This window comes from Schistocerca nitens, chromosome 7 (genome assembly GCF_023898315.1).
Source record: "Schistocerca nitens isolate TAMUIC-IGC-003100 chromosome 7, iqSchNite1.1, whole genome shotgun sequence".
Classification (NCBI taxonomy): domain Eukaryota; kingdom Metazoa; phylum Arthropoda; class Insecta; order Orthoptera; family Acrididae; genus Schistocerca; species Schistocerca nitens.
The window spans coordinates 634,982,165-635,000,583 of NC_064620.1; the positions used below are offsets into that span (position 1 = coordinate 634,982,165).

Genomic DNA, 18,419 nt, shown 5'->3' on the forward strand with positions numbered 1-18,419 from the left:
GCCGCGTGGTGCGTCGAATATACCCGGCCGCCCGTCGCCGGGCCCGTTCTCTTGTATTCTTACTCACCCGCGAGTCGGATGCGCGCCCTGTAGCATTGAACATCTCCCGCTTCTCCCGGTGCTGCGGCACTGTGGACTTAGTTTTGGCAGACAACCACTTTCGGTAGCTTCGCGAACAATGTTCGCCAAATTGTAAGCTCTGGCTCACCCTCACCTCCCTAGGCCTATGTAGCCCCTTTTCATCATGCTTTAGCCAATAAATGGCCTTTCTCTAAAAATTACACTATTATTCCATAACGCCCACCGCCTGCCCATATCCGCCATCCTGTACACTTAAAAAGGCAGCAAATCTTAGCACAGAGATGCTTAAAAGTGATAAGACTGGTCTGTGAAGGGTGTCGTTTAAATTATTGCAGTGCCCACTGGAGGTCCTGGATAGGGCGCAAAATTGCTATGGTCATTAGTGCCCTGTCCGTGGCCTAGGAAACAGTAAAAAACCGAAATTGAAAACCAGCAGCAATGGGAATGAAAGTCATAAAATTGGAGAAACTAAAAGCAGAAGGAAGGCTTAAAAATCCACTACAGAAAGGGGTTGGTTGTCCCCAAAAGGGGCTTCAAACGACTGACGTCATTTCACTGGCACTAATAAACTTGAGAACGCGGTCGGGTGAGCGCGTGTCATCTGCTAAAATCGACGATATATCAGGCGATAGCTGTAGACGGGAGCGTAACGGAGTAAAATAGGGGCACTCAATTAAAAGGTGTCTTAGCGTCCACAGCTGAGAGCAGTGGGGACAGAGTGGGGGAGGATCGCCGCTTAAAAGATGTCGATGGCTAAAAAGACAGTGCCCTATCCGGAGTCTAGTTAAAATTACCTCCTCCCAACGACGCGTTCGGGAGGAAGAGGTCCAAGCACAAGGAAGCGATTTAACGTCCCGCAATTTATTATGGGGAAGTGTCGACCAATGTGCGTGCCATAAATGAACAACACGACAACATAAAATGCTCCGTAGGTCGGCGAAGGGAATCGATTGAATAGCTGGCCGAAGAAGAGAAACTGCAGCCTTGGCTGCAATATCTGCCGCCTCATTTCCACAGATACCAACGTGTCCCGGGAGCCAGAGGAACACCACCGAGACGCCCCCCAGGTGGAGCAAGCGCAGACAGTCCTGAATCTGGTGGACCTGAGGGTGCACAGGATAAAGAGCTTGGAGACTGAGGAGAGAGCTGAGAGAATCTGAGCAGATAACGTACTGTATCCGCTGATAGCGGCGGATGTAGTGGACAGCCTGGAGAACAGCGTAAAGCTCCGCAGTATAAACCGAACACTGGTCGGGAAGCCGAAAGTGATTTGGGGCGTCGCCAACGATATAGGCACTCCCTACACCTAACGATGTTTTCGAGCTGTCGGTGTAAATAAATGTGGCGTCCGTCATTTGTGCACACAGAGCAGCAAATGCCCGACGATAAACAAGTGAAGGGGTACCATCCTTGGGAAATCGACAAAGGTCACGGAGCAGGCAGATCTGGGGATGGAGCCAAGGCGGTGCTGTACCCCAAGTTGTCAAGAAGGTTTTAGGAAAGCGGAAGGAAAGAGAATGGAGCCGTTGACGAAAGCGGACTCCCGGTGGTAGTAGGGAGGAGGGGCGGCCTGCATACCCTACATCAAAGGAGGCGTCGAAAAAAATGTCATGGGCTGGATTAGCAGGCATGGAAGACAGATGGCTAGCATAACGGCTCAGAAGGACTGCTCGCCGATTGGACAGCAGTCTCAGCATAAAGGCTTTCCACAGGGCTGGTGTAAAAAGCTCCAGACACTAAATGTAATCCACGGTGGTGGATAGAGTCGAGACGCCGAAGAATAGACGGCCGAGCAGAGGAGTAGACTATGCTTCGATAGTCCAATTTCGAGTGCACTAAGGCGCGATAGAGGCGGAGAAGGACCACTCTGTCCGCTCCCCAGGAGGGTGTTGAGGGATCGCAGACAGCGAGCCGAAAGATAGGAAACGTGGGAGGACCAGCACAGTTTTCTGTCAAACACAAGACCCAAGAATTTAGCGACGTCTGAAAACGGAAGGTTGACAGGACCTAGATGTAGGTAGGGCGGAAGAAACTCCTTTATGTCGACAAAAATTAACACAAACGGTCTTACTGGGAGAAAAACGGAAGCCGGTTTCGATGCTCCAAGAGTGGAGGCGATCGAGACATCCTTGAAGACGTCGTTCAAGAAGGCTGGTCCGTTGAGAGCTGTAGTAGATCGCAAAATCGTCCACAAAGAGGGAGCCCGAGACATCAGGAAGCAGACAATCCATAATTGGATTGATGGCAATGGCAAACAGCACAACACTCAGCACAGAGCCCTGGGGTACCCCGTTTTCTTGGGAGAAAGTACGGGAGAGAGTAGTGTTCACCCGCACCCTAAATGTGCGCTCTGCCATAAATTCGCGAAGAAAAAGGGGCAGCCGACCTTGAAAGCCCCAAGAAAACAGTGTGCGGAGGATGCCTGTCCTCCAACAGGTATCGTATGCTCTCTCCAGATCAAAAAATATTGCTACTTTTTGGCGTTTCCGGAGAAAATTGTTCATGATACAAGTGGAGAGAGCAACAAGATGGTCAACTGCAGAACGATGCTTTCGGAATCCGCATTGGGCAGGTGTTAAAAGACAGCGGGATTCCAGCCACCACGCTAAACGGTAATTCACCATACGCTCCAAAACCTTACAGACAATACTCGTCAGAGAAATGGGGCGATAGCTAGAGGGGAGATGTTTGTCCTTTCCAGGTTTCGTAACAGGAATGACTATAGCTTCCCGCCATCGTCTGGGAAAAGTACTGTCGGTCCAAATTCGATTATAAAGGCGAAGGAGGTAATGCAGACTATGGGTTGATAAACGCAGCAACATTTGGACGTGGATACCATCCGGTCCTGGGGCGGAGGAGCGAGAAGAAGAGAGTGCATGTTGGAGTTCCCGCATGGAGAAAACAGTATTGTAGCTTTCGCAATTTTGAGAGGAGAAAGCAAGATGTCGCTCTTCCGCTGCACGTTTCTTCGGGACAAATGCTGGCGGGTAATTTGAAGAGCTCGAAATCTCAGCAAAGTGCTGACCCAACGAGTTAGAAATTGCGACGGGGTCCACTAATGTATCATGCGCGACAGTGAGCCCAGAGACCGGGGAGAAACTAGGTGCGCCTGAGAACCGTCAAAGCCGACTCCAAACTTCCGAGGAGGGAGTGAAGGTGTTAAATGAGCTAATAAAGAATTTCCAGCTTGCCTTCTTGCTATCGGGGATGGCACGATAGCATCGCGCACGGAACTGCTTATAGCGGATACAGTTGGCCAAAGTAGGATGGTGGCGGAAAAGGCGGAGAGCACGTCGCCGCTCACGTATTGCATCACGGCATGCCTCGTTCCACCAAGGAACTGGAGGGTGCCGGGGCAATTCGGAGGTGCATGGTATTGAATGTTCCGCAGCTGCAAGAATAACGTCGGTAATATGTGTGACCTCATCATCGACGCTGGGAAAGGGACGGTCATCAAATGTCGCTAGAGACGAAAAAAGTGTCCAATCAGCTTGGGCACTTCCAGCGTCGCAGGCGCATATATGGCTGTTGAGGCTGCAGTCTAAGGACACATGGAAAGTGGTCACTCGAGTGTGTATCATCAAGGGCGAACCATTCGAAGCGCCGAGCTAGCGGAACAGTACCGACCGCAAGGTCCAAATGAGATAAATTTGTCGTGGAGGCAGACAAAAATGTAGGGACCCCAGTGTTGAGGCAAACTAGATCCGCTTGGTGGAAGATGTCTAGCAATAGTGAGCCACGTGGACAAGGATGTGGAGATCCCCAAAGCGAGTGGTGGGCATTGAAGTCCCCGACCAGCAAATAGGGGGGTTGAAGCTGACCAAGAAGATGAAGGAGATCAGCTTGTGCCATTGGTGTGGACGATGGAATGTATACAGTACAAAGAGAGAACGTGTATCCGGAAAGGGAAAGACGGACGGCGACAGCTTGGAAGGAAGTGTTTAAATGGATTGGGTGATAATGGAGAGTTTCATGGAGAAGAATCATGAGTCCTCCATGTGCTGGAGTGCCTTCAACAGAGGGGAGATCATATCGGACGGACTGAAAAGGAGGGAGAACAAAGCGGTCATGGGGAAGCAGCTTTGTTTCCTGAAGACAGAAGATGACCGGCGAGTAGGAACGTAAGAGGATCGACAATTCATCCCGATTGGCTCGAATACCGCGGATATTCCAGTGGATAATGGACATAGGGTGAACAGAAAATGGAGGAATGCGACCAAGGTTGCTGTCAACTCAACGACTGCTCAGAGCTTGCGACCGACAACATGGAATGGCATTCAGCCGAAGGCAGAAGATCCTGATCCATAGGTTGTTCAGGAGCAGCTCCTGCCACCAGCGATCGGCCGGTTGATCGGCCGCCAGCAGTGCGCCTCGGCGACACAGAAGACGGCCGAGGGCGATTTCCGCCAGGTGGTGCTGTAGATGGGATACGCCTTGGCGGAGAAGGAGAGGAACTGGGTTTCTTTGTAGCCTTCTTGGAAGTATGATGTTTAGATGAAGGAGGAACCGATGGTTGGGAAGTTGCGGTACGTAAAAACTCTTCGCGAGTATGCTCTTTTTTCGAAGTCTTGGTGTCTGACTTTTGGGCTCGAGATTTAGCAGAACCCGACGAAGGGTGAGCCAGAGAGTGGGCAAGCGAAAGTGGTGAGATTGAACGGGCGTTCTTTGCGCTGGCCGATCTGACGACCGTGGCACTAAAGGAGAGGTCGCAAGTCTGCGTGGCCGCCTCCTTTGTTGGCCGAGGAGAAGCAAGGACAGTGCTGTATTTTCCTGTCTGAGGCACGGTGGGCTGTCGACTGGCGAATAATTTTCGAGCAGCAAAGGTCGACACCTTTCCCTTCACTCTAATTTCCTGGATGAGCTTTTCGTCCTTAAAAACGGGGCAATCTCGAGAGGAAGCAGCGTGGTCACCCATACAGTTGATGCAGCGAGGGGATGGAGGTGGACAAGCACTCTCATGGGCATCCTTGCCACACATTTGTGGCAAGACACATTTGTGGCAAGACACATTTGGCCGGATTGGAACAGGACTGGCTGGTGTGATTGAACCGCTGACACCGATAGCAACGCGTAGGGTTTGGGACGTAAGGGCGAACGGAAATTATCTCATAGCCTGCTTTGATTTTCGATGGGAGTTGAACTTTGTCAAATGTCAAGAAGACAGTGCGGGTTGGAATGATGTTCGTGTCAACCCTTTTCATAACTATCAACAGCCGTTACGCCCTGGTCAGACAGGTAGTGCTGAATTTCTTTGTCAGACAATCCATCGAGGGAGCGTGTATCAACGAATCCACGCGAGGAATTTAAAGTACGGTGCGGTTCCACCCGGACAGGGAAGGTGTGTAGTAGTGAGGTACGCAGCAATTTTTGTGCCTGGAGGGCACTGACTGCTTCTAACAACAGGGTGCCATTCCGTAATCTGGAACAAGACTTTACAGGACCTGCAATTGCGTTGACACCTTTCTGAATAATGAAAGGGTTGACCGTGGAGAAGTCGTGACCTTCGTCAGACCGAGAAACAACAAGGAACTGTGGCAACGATGGAAGCACTGTCTGTGGCTGAGACTCAGTGAACTTACGCTTGTGAGCAGACATAGTGGAAGGTGAGGAAACCATTGCGGAAGAATCCCCCATGATTACCGGCATCTCCGATGGCGCGCTCCTCCCTTGTGGGGGCCCTATCTGAGGGCACTCCCGCCTTAGGTGATTGTTCACACCTCAGGTCACACCTCCCGACAAACGGACGAAGGGACCAATCGGCACTTTCGGAAGGTATCAGCTCGGGTAATCACCCCTCCCTGGGCCTGGCCGTTACCAGGGGGTACGTACGTGTCCTATCTGTCTACCCGGGGCGGGGAATTACGAGTTACCCCGTCACCGGCTATGCATGGAAGTGCGTGGGTCGGCCTTCAGACACGCACAGAGAGGAAAAAGGAGAAAGGGAAAGGAAAGAAGAGGGGTCTCAAACGCCGCAGCGGAGAAAAGGGCGAAGAGAAGAGGGAAGGAAAAGAGAAGGACAGAGGAAGGACGAAGACTTGCAAGTGTAGAAAGCAAGGAATTTGTAACAGTTTCGAGCGTCCGTCTCCGGACGTAGGCACAAACCATACTCCCAGAGGGGGTGAAAGGGAAGGAAAGAGCCAGAGGTGAGGGGGGTGGGAGGGGAAGGGGCGAAGATGGGGGACGGGGAAGGATGCGGAAAGGGAAGGTATGCAGCCCGGAAAGGAAGGAGAGCCACATTAGCTCGGGGTCCCGTGCTCGCTACGCACGTATCCACAAAAGAGTCGTGGATCCCCTGGGGGGTAGGGTGATAGTGTCAACGACGTAAGGACAATGGCAAAGATGTCTTGCACAACCACATCAATGCAGTAAAAGAGAGGTGTCAAAGTGTACGGCAAACGTATATAAATGCCAACTGTGTGTGGAATGCCCAAAATGGGGGCCTACCTACCTGGCAGCAGCAGGGGAACAACAGAATTGCCGGAAAGTGGTCACTGTCACAAGATCATGGGGTGACCAATGTAGAGAAGCCACGGAGCACATGAGTAGATTGTGAGATCAATAGCAGAAAAGGTGACGTGAGCAGCACTGAAATGGGTAGGGGAACCATCACTGAGGGTGCAATATCACAAACTAGTCAAATGTCTCCATTCTGGATCTTCTTTCCATTTCACAATCAACTACTAAGTAACAGTAAAAGCTAACTCCAAAATAAAATCTACAAGTAGCTTATTTATTCTCCGACATCTTGTTACCCCCACAGTTTACTACAACAAACCATATTAAAAGATGTGTTTTGGTGAGATCTTTAATGTGATCATATGTTAGCTTCGCTGCACGCTTAACGCTTCTGCTGTTTTAATTTCTAAACTTGAGACATCTAATGTTGTGCGAGTTCAGACCGTGGCGTTTGAGTTCACGTGACTAAACAGCAATGTTCCCGTAACATTGGGGGTCTTTTGCTTGACTGGCTGACATGAGCAACTGCCATGTGATTTTACATTCCATGTTTGTCATACTATATATATTTATGTATTACAAATTACGCATTTTAAATTATCTAGCACATGATAGACTCTCCCAAATGTGTAGTGTTTAGTACATTTTGTTGTGCTAAAGTGTTGGCAAATTTGACTCTACCCTTTTTATCCACTTAATTTCGTAAGCTAAACTGATAGTTACAACAAAGAAATTGCTTCTGATCATCTATTAATGCACTTTTGCTTACCTTAACTCATTTGTAACCTATCTCCCCTTCAGCACCGCAAAATGGTCTACGAGCATTTTAGTGAAATTTGGCCGATTCAATAGTCCTTTTTCGAGGGAACACATCGCACGTGCACGTCTGTCCTCAAACAACAAGGGATCAAAGAGTTGCGCAAATGACAAGTAACCACTAAAATTTAATCGATCCCTGTTCTGGGCCCACACACTATTCTTGATTCAGTGAAACATCCTTGTCTGACTCTTCCTGCACCCACTGACCATCAGTGTCTAACGAGGTCCTAACATGCTGGACAGGTGCTGCAAACTGAGATACATATTCAACAGTTTTATTGTATCACTACTTTGCTGAGCTGGTTGAACAGAGTGTGACAATGAGGCATGACTTCATTAAGAAAAATGTAGCCAGAAGAGGAAACCTTCATCTTGCAGTAAACCCTGGAGTCCAATAGCCTCGTTTATTGTTTTGTAATCATTACTATCATTACTATTCGGCTTGTACATCACATGTAAAGTTCAAACAGAGTCCACGAAATAAGTTTGGACCTCCAATTAATTGTTGTTTATTGAACTGTCCAGAAAGATCAATGTCTATCGCCTTCAAAGCACGATACACAGGAACGCTGCGCCGCCAGCGACGACGGTAACCACGTCGCAGAGGCATTGCTGTGGCACGTTAATACAGGTAAATGTAGCAAGCCAATGGCCAGCGAGACACCCAGGGCTATGCGTCCGCACTCCTCGACGTTCGCATAGCGAATGACGCTCTGTGCTGCGGCGCAGCTTATCGTGACGTCAACGTCCGGTCCCTGCGCGCCTTATCAGTGTTGCGCAAGCAACAGGAAGTGAATTTTTGAGCAACACGCTCCTAGTAACACTAGGGAGCGTGTTGCCGAGGCGGTTTGAATCGCGCGCCACAGGCTACCCAGCAATGCCTTTTCGACATTCTATACGTTTGTTTGTCATTGTTAGGTTAAGATGTTGTAACCTCAATAAAATAAAATTTCTTATATATTAAACACTACTACATATTGATCTTGCCAAAAGCCGAGAAGCGATTCTTCTTAGTGTTTTAGCTCTCTGGGGCACTCTGGGATGCTCTCTGGGTCACGTTACGCTCTGTGACTTGAAATTCCATCTGATGGGCTGAGGACAAGTAGGAATACGTTTTTTCACTAGCTCATCGAAAATGGCTATACATTTAGGGGATTGGAAATTAAAGTACAAATTCCTTCCAAGTTGCTCAAGAAGATCTGCACTTGCTTATTGCCTGTCACACAATGTTAACTTTAACATATGTGCATAATAATGAATGAAGTGAGCATTTTTATACATCTCTAATTCTGATTTGAATTTCCACTTTTGTGGTCACTCACGAAAGGAGCACCGTCGTTGCACTGAGCTATCAGTTTCTCAGGTGTTTAAGATTTAGGTATCTCTGAAACCGATTCAAACAGTTCACTTCGAATTGTTTTGGAAAAACCTACAAAACCCAGTTTTCTGACTTTTCAATACACTGCTTCTAGACACCGTCAAGTTCTGCCGTCAGATAAACTAGTCCTCTAAAAATTCCCGTGTTGTTGGAATTTTCTGTTTCGTTATGGCCCCTTAAGACCAGCTCAGATTTGCTGCAAATTTAATGCAATCTATCAATTTACCGAAAACATACCAGCTTTCTGAGAAATTTTCATTGTATGTCTTAATGTATGTCCCGAGCACTGAATATTCAATAAAACCACTTAAATGTATTTCACTACAATTGCGTTTCTTCACCTCTGCAAAAATTTTTAAGTAGTGATACCACCCCCAGTCCAGGAGCTATCACTGCTGTGTCACAAAGCATGTAAAACAGAAAAATACTTTTTTCCACTTCACAACCACTCAGCTACATTCTAAATTGTTCTGTTAAAATTCTGTGTATACTCTTGCCAGGAATTACAGTACTTGTACATGTCCTTAAATGAGGTCCATTGTGTCAGATTTTACCCACCACACCTAGAATAGCTTTCTACTGTCCTCCCAATATCTGCAATATCGTCAGACCCTGCACTCCTCCTGCACCCATCTCCCTACCCTATGGCTCCTATCCCTACGATGTTCCCACTGCAAAACTTCCCCTATGAACCTATACCAGCCCTATAACGGGCAACCTATCAAACGGAGAGCGTCAGCTGTGAAACGACATGTCCTATGCCAGTTATGTAAACAACGTTTGGCCTTTTATATCAGCATAACCAATACAAAGTTATCAGTTAAGATGAATGGACATAAGCAGAGGGTGTATACTGGCATCAAACAATATCGTGTTGCAGAACGTGCTCTACACCATGAAAATCATGACCTTTGTGACAGTTTCACCACACACATCTGGATCCTTCCACCAAACAAGTTTCTCAGAACTCCGCAGGTGCGAACTGGTGCTACAAAATGTCCTTGGTTCTCACCACCCACTTGGCCTTAATTTACATTAATTTCTTCTCTCTCAGCATTTCTTCATGTAACTATCCCTTCTTCGCTCCATCACATCTTTCATTTTCTGACCTGTCTATGTTTCACTGCCGCCCTCCCACCTCTATCACATACAAGGCACTTACCTTTTCACTCTTATTAACTCCTGCTGATATTCTGGCAATATTCTCTGTCATGCATATTACCCTACCTTCCACCTTCAAGCTCTCAGGTTTTCAAATCTCACCTGGTGCAGTGCCAAACTATAAACTTTTCCTTCTCATCCTGTCTGGCAAGTCTCCCCCTGACACAGGTTCTGGGTGATTTTTCCAACGTCTACCCCTTTTACCCCATTTCCTAAATCTCACCAGTCCTTTTCCTTTATCCCTCTTCCCTTCACCTTCAGTCAGGAAAAGCTTTCACTGTCTCCAAAAGCTTGCCTATGTAATACCTTTTATATGCGTGTTCAACCACCAATGTTTGGTGAGCAGATTTTTATTTATCCATGTTTTATTTATATTTTCAACAACTGATTATTTTCATTGAGATATCAGTACCTAAAGTGTTGTATGACTTCTGAATTCCACCCAGCACTCACTATCTGAATTTCACAACCCATTCCTTGCTTCCTTTACCTAAATTACGCCCTAACTATTTGAAGGATGACTTGCCCGCCCCCCCCCCCCCCAATTGTTGTGAATTGGTTGGTTGGTTCAGAGTGAAAGGTACTGAACTGCAAGGTCATCTACCCATTCATCTGTTTAATGGCAAACAAGGAAGGAAGCAAAATCCTGGTAAATCTGAGTGTAAAAAAAAAAAAAAAAGACAGCACACAGAATTCATTAGAAGCTCAGTCAGGACGAAGCATTGTCCGGCCCCGGTAGCCGAGTGGTCAGCGTGACAGAATGTCAATCCTAAGGTCCCGGGTTCGATTCCCGGCTGGGTCAGAGATTTTCTCCGCTCAGGGACTGGGTGTTGTGTTGTCCTAATCATCATCATTTCATCCCCATCAACACGCAGGTCGATCCCCATCGACACGCAGGTCGCCGAAGTGGCGTCAACTCGAAAGACCTGCACCAGGCGAACGGTCTACCCGACGGGAGGCCCTAGCCACACGACATTTCATTTCATGACGAGACATTAATACCAAAAAATGAAAAAGAATAAAGAAAGTACAAAGGTGGAAAGGGTAGAAGCCAGGCTTGGCTAACAACCCAGGGCCAACAAGGGACTCCAGAGCAGGTGGGGTGGGAGTAAGGGAGCAGCACAGGGCACCCCACCAACCCCTCAGGTGGTCAATGACGGCAAAAAGCCCTACGTTACACAGTGGAGTAGAAACCACCTTCACGGGCAAAACGTAACACCAGAGCAGCAGCTTTGGTTTTGTCTCATAGCACCAGAGGTAGCATGTCATGAAGATTAAGATGCCACCTTAAAGCAGCCAAATTAGGGCAGTCTATGGGTAAGGGGGCCATCAGGTGGGCACCGCATCAGCAGTGAAGGGATCCTATCTTAGAACGTGGCCAAGGTGGATTCAACATAGGACAGTGGATTCCCTGCAAGAAGCATGCAGGGAAGACTGCCACATGGTCGCTGTCTCCTTTATTGTCCTCAGTATGTGAGCGGAGATCAGGGCAGACCATTCTGAGTGCCAGACTTCCAGCAATATAGGCATAAATCACCGAAGATCCAGTTCTGGGACCTCATTTCCAGAATTGACATCTGGTGACCAGCTTGGGCAACCAGTCAGTCGGCTCACTCATTTCCCAAAATCCCGACATGACCAGACGTCCAAATTAAAATAACTGGCCGTCCAGCTTGATGGAGGTCAGAGACTACATCCTGGACAGCTGTAACCAGTGTGAGGAGAGTAGCACGCCTACAGCCTGAAGGTTGCTAAGGGAGTAATTTTTTAGATTAGGATACTATTGCCAGTGCAAGAACGAACATGGCTAAGGCCTATTGAAGATACTGCAGCCACTCGGCAGAGTGGGGTTCAATGCACCATGCATATGTGTATCCAAAGCCTGTTGATCGATTGACTGTTGAGCCATTGGTGAATACCACTTCAAAACTCAGATTCATCTAAGGACAGCCAAGAACAAGTGACAAAAAAATGTAGTCATCAGAATTTTTTGAACCAAAGGAGAGTTTGAGACAAGTCCAATATCAGTGCACAAAACATGGGGGCAGACGCAATGTCTCCCTGACCAGACACGACAGTGGAGGAAGTTGCAGTTCAAAACAGACACTGGAGGCGTACAGCAATTGTAAACCCAGTTCTGGACACTGTTGTGGGAGGTGGAGCTCCCTTCCATGGGAAAGGGCATGGCAGTTGGGTAATTGAGGGAAGCTACAAATGCGTATACCGCAATTCAGCAGCTGTTGCATGTTGTGTCTGATAGGTAATGGAGGGACTCGAGCCTTGTCTAGTAGCAGTTTAGGTTTCTGTCGCAAGTCTGACGCCACAATGATGAATGGGATCCAGTATCCACAATGCTAAGAGTGATGCTGAACCATATGCAAGACAACCATAATCAAGACAGTAAAGAATCAGGGCTTAGTATAGACACAAGAGGATAGAGCGATCTGCACCCAAGCTAGTGTTTATGAGGCAGCTAAGTGTACTGAGGTGTCACCAGCACTTTAGTTAAGTTCATGAAGGTGGGGAAGCCGTATCTTGAATTGAAAACCAGTCCCAAAAAGCAGTGTGTCTTAACTACAAGATGTAACTGATTATCTAGGTAAAGCTCTGGGTGTTGTCGGGCAGTGACAGTGACAGAGTCTTGGTGGCCGAAAACAAAAAGTCTGGGTGAGATCCCACGATTGTGGTTTTCGGGTGCTACCCTGTGGGCAATACTCAGCAACAATCACACAAGAGGAGCAATAATAAAAGCAAAAACTGTCAGCATATGAGGAGGGCGACATCACTGGGCCATTGATGTCCACCAAAAAGAGGACGATGCTCAGTACAGAGCCCTGTGGAATCCCATTCTCTCTGATATTTGGGGGTGGGGGTGTAACTGAGAAATACCAACTTGAACCCAAATTGTATAGTGCAACAGGAAGTTCATGACAAAAATCTGAAGACTCCGGATATAACACTCATGTGAAGTATTAAGGATGTGGTGACAATGTCATGACAAGCAGCCTTCTGTAGGTCGAAAAACAGCGGTGAGGTGCTGACGATGTGCAAATGCAGTCCAGATGCTAGATTCCAAGTGGACCAAATTACCAGCAGTGCAGTGGCCTGAGACAATACCACCATGAAATGTAGCCAAAAGGCCCCGAGAGACAGAGCCAACACAGCCACTTGCTCACTATTTGTTCCAGCAACTTATGGAGGACATCGGTAAGGCTGACTGGGTGATAACTGTTCCTGTCATCTTAGTACCGGAACTATCATGCTTTCTCGCCACTGATATGCGAACTCACCCTCGTTCCAGACCCGATTAAAGAGGGCAAGAATGTAACGCTGACAATGAACTGAGAGATACTTCAGCATTTGGTTGTGGACACTGTCTGCTCTTGGGCCATATACGGGCAATGGGCTAGAGAGGAGGAGGAGGAGGAGGAGGAGGAGGAGGAGGAGTGTTTAAAATCACACCAATGAGGTCATGAGAGATGGAGCACAAGCTCGGATTAGGGGAGGATGGGGAAGGAAACCAGCTATTCCCAACTCGAGAGGCAATTTAGGGAAATCACGGGAAACTTAAATTAGGATGGCTGGATGCAGATTTGAGCTGTCGTCCTCCTGAATGCAAGTCCAGTGTGCTAACCACTGCACCACCTCACTCAGTCGATGGACTGGGGCACTGGAGAGTTCCCTATCACTGAATGGAGCATTATAGCTCCAGGTGGTGGTTAGTAAAAGATAAGCGCATTCACTTCACCCACTGTTTTCCAAGCCAAAAGGAGGGGTGTTAGTTCTCAGATGCAGGTGCACGAGCATAATGCTCAACAAAATGTTCGACAAAAGCATCTGGAACAGTATAAACGTCACCATCTAGGGAAATACTTGCCACACCAACAGGGGAGTGGAAGCCATAGAGGCATCTGATATTTGCCCATACCTGTGATTGAAAGGTACACAACCCAATTGTGGAAACATACCATTCCTAGGATTCTTGCTTTCATTGTTTTATGAGGTAGTGGACATGGGCAGGGAACCATATAAAGGCAATGAGAAGCTCAAGTGAAGGGCGGTGGTTATGGTGTTGGAGAGCCCGCCATTGATTTCTCCTTTTGCAGCCCTGGTCTTCTACCGTCTATCCACTGGAGATGGTCCACAATTACCGGTGCGGTACTTACCACTTCCTGATCTTCCTGTCCCTCCCTCACTATTGCTCCCCTGGATCCTGGATACCTGCCCAGATGGGTTCTGTGTAATGCTGACAGGGATGGGTTCTCACAGTATATAGTCCCACACATATATACAAACTCCACCTCTTTTTTTTTTTTATTTGGGCTTTAGGGCGCAAAACTGCTATGGTCATTAGCACCCAGTCCTTGACTTAGGAAACAGTAAAAAACGAAAATGGAAACCAGCAGCAATGGGAACGAAACTCAAAAAATTGGAGAAACTAAAAGCAGAAGGAAGGCTTAAAAATCAACTACAGAAAGAGGTTGGTTGTCCCCAAAAGGGGCTTCAAATGACTGACGTCATTTCACTGGCACTAATAAACTCGAGAACGCGATCGGCCGAGCGCGTGTCATCTGCTAAAATGGACGATATATCAGGCGACAGCTGTAGACGGGCACGTAATGGAGTAAAATTGGGGCACTCAATTAAAAGGTGTCTTAGCGTCCACAGCTGAGAGCAGTGGGGACAGAGTGGGGGAGGATCGCCGCTTAAAAGATGTCGATGGCTAAAAAGACAGTGCCCTATCCGGAGTCTAGTTAAAATTACCTCCTCCCAACGACGCGTTCGGGAGGAAGAGGTCCAAGCACAAGGAAGCGATTTAACGTCCCGCAATTTATTATGGGGAAGTGTCGACCAATGTGCGTGCCATAAATGAACAACACGACAACATAAAACGCTCCGTAGATCGGCGAAGGGAATCAATTGAATAGCTGGCCGAAGGGGAGAGACTGCAGCCTTGGCCGCTATATCGGCCGCCTCATTGCCACAGATACCAACGTGTCCTGGGAGCCAGAGGAACGCCACCGAGACGCCCCCAGGTGGAGCAAGCGCAGACAGTCCTGAATCCGGTGGACCAGAGGGTGGACAGGGTAGAGAGCTTGGAGACTGAGGAGAGAGCTGAGAGAGTCTGAACAGATAACATACTGTATCCGCTGATCGCGGCAGATCTAGTGGACAGCCTGGAGAACAGCGTAAAGCTCCGCAGTATAAACCGAACACTGGTCGGGAAGCCGAAATCGATTTGGGGTGTCGCCAACAATATAGGCACTCCCTACACATAACGATGTTTTCGAGTCAAACTCCACCTGTTACCCATTCATAGTCTGTACGATTCTTCAAATAACTACAGTGGCCACGTAGGGCAGGGGTTAGAGTTGCTGGAAACCAGCTTTCCTGGATGTCATTACAGAATGCAGGGTAGGTGCTTAAAAGCCACCATAGTTAGCCAGTGGTGGAAAAATTGCTACAACTCCACTGGAAGATCAGACTGTCTGAATACTGTGAGGCCACGAAAAACGGATTTGGGGGGGGGGGGGGGGGGGGGGAATTGGGGAGGGGTTATGACCCAGGATCATGTGCTGCCACTGGTCGAGACATCAGGGGATCCACTAACATGTTCTGCAGCAAATTGCCTGGGGAGATCTGGTGCCTCAGGGGCCGCCAGGAGCTCTGTAAGTTTTCCCTGGATTGGTTTCAGAGACAGAGGAAGAACCGAAGTCCAACAATCCAGCAGTCTGTAGCTCCTTCAGCTGACAGCTTGTGTCTGGCTGTTGAGCAGCAGAAACAATGGAAGTAAGTCCCAATAAACCTCTTCCTAGCCAGTGAAACGAGAGAAGGATAAGGCACCCTGGCAGGTGGGGAGCCAATGCTACCAAATTGGGTACAGTGCAAGCACCAGAATAGGCCCAGACTGTCTGGCAGGGCAGGTATCAGCAGGTGCCTCCAAGAGCCCACATTAAGAGGCACAACAAAGGAATGCACTGTCAATAGAAGGCAATGACACTGCAGCTGCAGCTTAAGATTGTGTCATCTGTATGGGATTAAGAGACACTTACTTTTATCTGATACATGAACTTGTCCAGGGTCTTTTGGATTTTCTTGCACTAAAAAAAAGCAGTCTTGTGAGCAGGGAGAGTGGAGCTCACCGCAGTTTACACAGAAGGGCGAGGGCACAAGAAACGTTTGCATACAGTGGACGTCCACGATCCCTGCAGACAGGGTAGCTGGGCAATGAGAATACACGTCTGAACTTCATACATCTGAAGCATCCATACAATGGGGAATATAGGGTTTCATATCACGCTGGTAGACTATTACCTTGACCTCCTCCAGCAATGTATGATCCTCTAAAGCCAAGATGAAGACCTTGGTAGCAGCTTCTTTTCCCGGCGTCCCCTATGGGCACAACAGGTTAAGTGCACACTCCATTGCTCTAAGCTGGCCCACAGCTGACTGCTCTTCTTAGAGGTGGCTACAACTTCCCTGTATTTGTCTTCAACTTGTTCCACAAAAAAAGGCTTTCTGGCCTAATGTGTGTCCTTGTCAGTTGTGGTATGAACCAGGTAGAGAAGGGGAGGAGGATTTTGGATTTTGCTCCTTGTCTTGTCCTGTGTTCCTCCTAAGGCTCTCCCCATGGGTGCCACCCAACCACAGCCACTGGGCTGCATTGCCTGCTGCTATCGAAGTGAGGTCTTATTGACATGACTTGCAGTAACTACTGCGCAAAACGGCATTATCTCATTCGGGATACCACGGAAGACACACACTCATCCGCCATGAAGACTTTTTGAGGCCTCACCTGTGAGAGACAATCAGAAGTACTGTTGATCAAGCACACATGCACGAAGCGAAAAGGAGCCGAGGCTCCTCTGAGTGTACAACAATGGAGTTATAGTGTCCATTTCCGTAATATAGCAATCCGTTGCTGAGAGTCCCCGTGTCCAAGTCACGATGAGCACATACTCCATGTCATAAATGAGGAGTGTGCAGTGCAGGCATCAACAGTGTGATCTGTGCATGATCAGGGAGCTACCGCCCTACAGGTACTTGACAACCCCTCCCCTGATGCCGCCCCCCCCCCCCACACACACACACACAAAATGGGATAGCTATCTTGCTGGGGTTTGGACGTACTATGACAAAAAGAAAGGAAGGGTGCACGGTGGAAGGGCACAGACATGGAGCATACACCACAGTGGGCAACCTTTCCTGCACAACATGTACTCTTCTAAAATTTGGAAAATATCACAGTTCAAACACAATAATGGGGACCATATACCCTAACGGAAGAAAGATAGCAGCAGGAGTGAAACCAGAAAGCAAGATCAAGATAGTGAACCAAGTCCATGCAGAGTCCGCACAAGAAGGACCATCCGATGGAAAGTCAGAGGAGATTCACCAAAGATTGATGAGCCCCCAGGGTGAGGTGTGTGAATTTTTCATCACCCATACAAACTTCACGACTGAAAGAAGACCAGTCAGTCACCGTACACAGACAACTGGAAATTTATGAGAAGTCTCACCATATTCGGAAAACACGTGTAGACCCATCTGCAACTGATGTCAGATTGATTGTAATGTCATTTGTGAATTACTGGACCAAGTACTGAACGACACACACACACACACACACACACACACACACACACACACACACACACACACACGACAATGTGCACTGCATATTCACCATACACCCACCCTTCTTCACCTTCAATCAGTGCCAACAATGGGATGAATTCTCATTAGGCTAGAAGTTAGCAAGAGCATGGCACTTAGTGTAATCCCTACTGCCTGGCAAAACATGCCACCACTCATAAACATGATGCAGCATCATTCATTCTACAGAAAGTCACCTCTTCACTGGACAACTACTCCAATCCATTTTCAACACTGAGCTAGGACTAAGCAAACAACACTGGCTTTCAAACCAGCTCAAAATAACGTAACTCCACCACAGTGCTGAACACTATCGACACTGATTGAACAATAACTAAACATCTGACTCAGGCAGTGTGAGATCATGGGATATGGACCGAAGCATGAACCTTCCAAAACAAGCAACAACTGTGTTTACAATCTGACATTTGTGGAACTGGCAATTTATAATCTTAGTTGTGACGAATATCTGGCTGCACCAACTGAAATTTTACTCTTAGGCTCCAACCAAACCATGCACACAGAAATTGTAAATACTGGGGAAAATGGATGAATATTCACAACAGGATTATACATTTCACTGCTGTGTGCTAAGCTACAAATCTTCTCTGTCATCAAAATATTTTTGCTTCTACATGTGTTGGCTTCACGAACTCCCAACCAAATTCACTTACCAACATAGCTTGGACCTTGGGCAAACCTAGAGGTTAGCGTCACCACAACCAGGATTTTGTAGCAATTCCAGCTGTTCTATTGTCTTCCAGACAAAACAAACCCTTACCAACTGCAACATATGGGGTGCAGGAGGGGGGTGGGAGGTGGTGGGTGAGGGGGGTGGAACAGTCAAACAGAGCCTAATCACACTCCT

At 47.8% G+C, this 18,419-nt stretch overlaps 1 protein-coding gene across 1 annotated transcript in view; it reads right to left on the reverse strand.

The window, feature by feature from the left end:
• Positions 1–18,419, reverse strand: part of LOC126195457 (trifunctional enzyme subunit beta, mitochondrial) — a 152,720-nt gene that overhangs the window by 122,842 nt on the left and 11,459 nt on the right. The gene's annotated exons all lie outside the window — the stretch shown is intronic.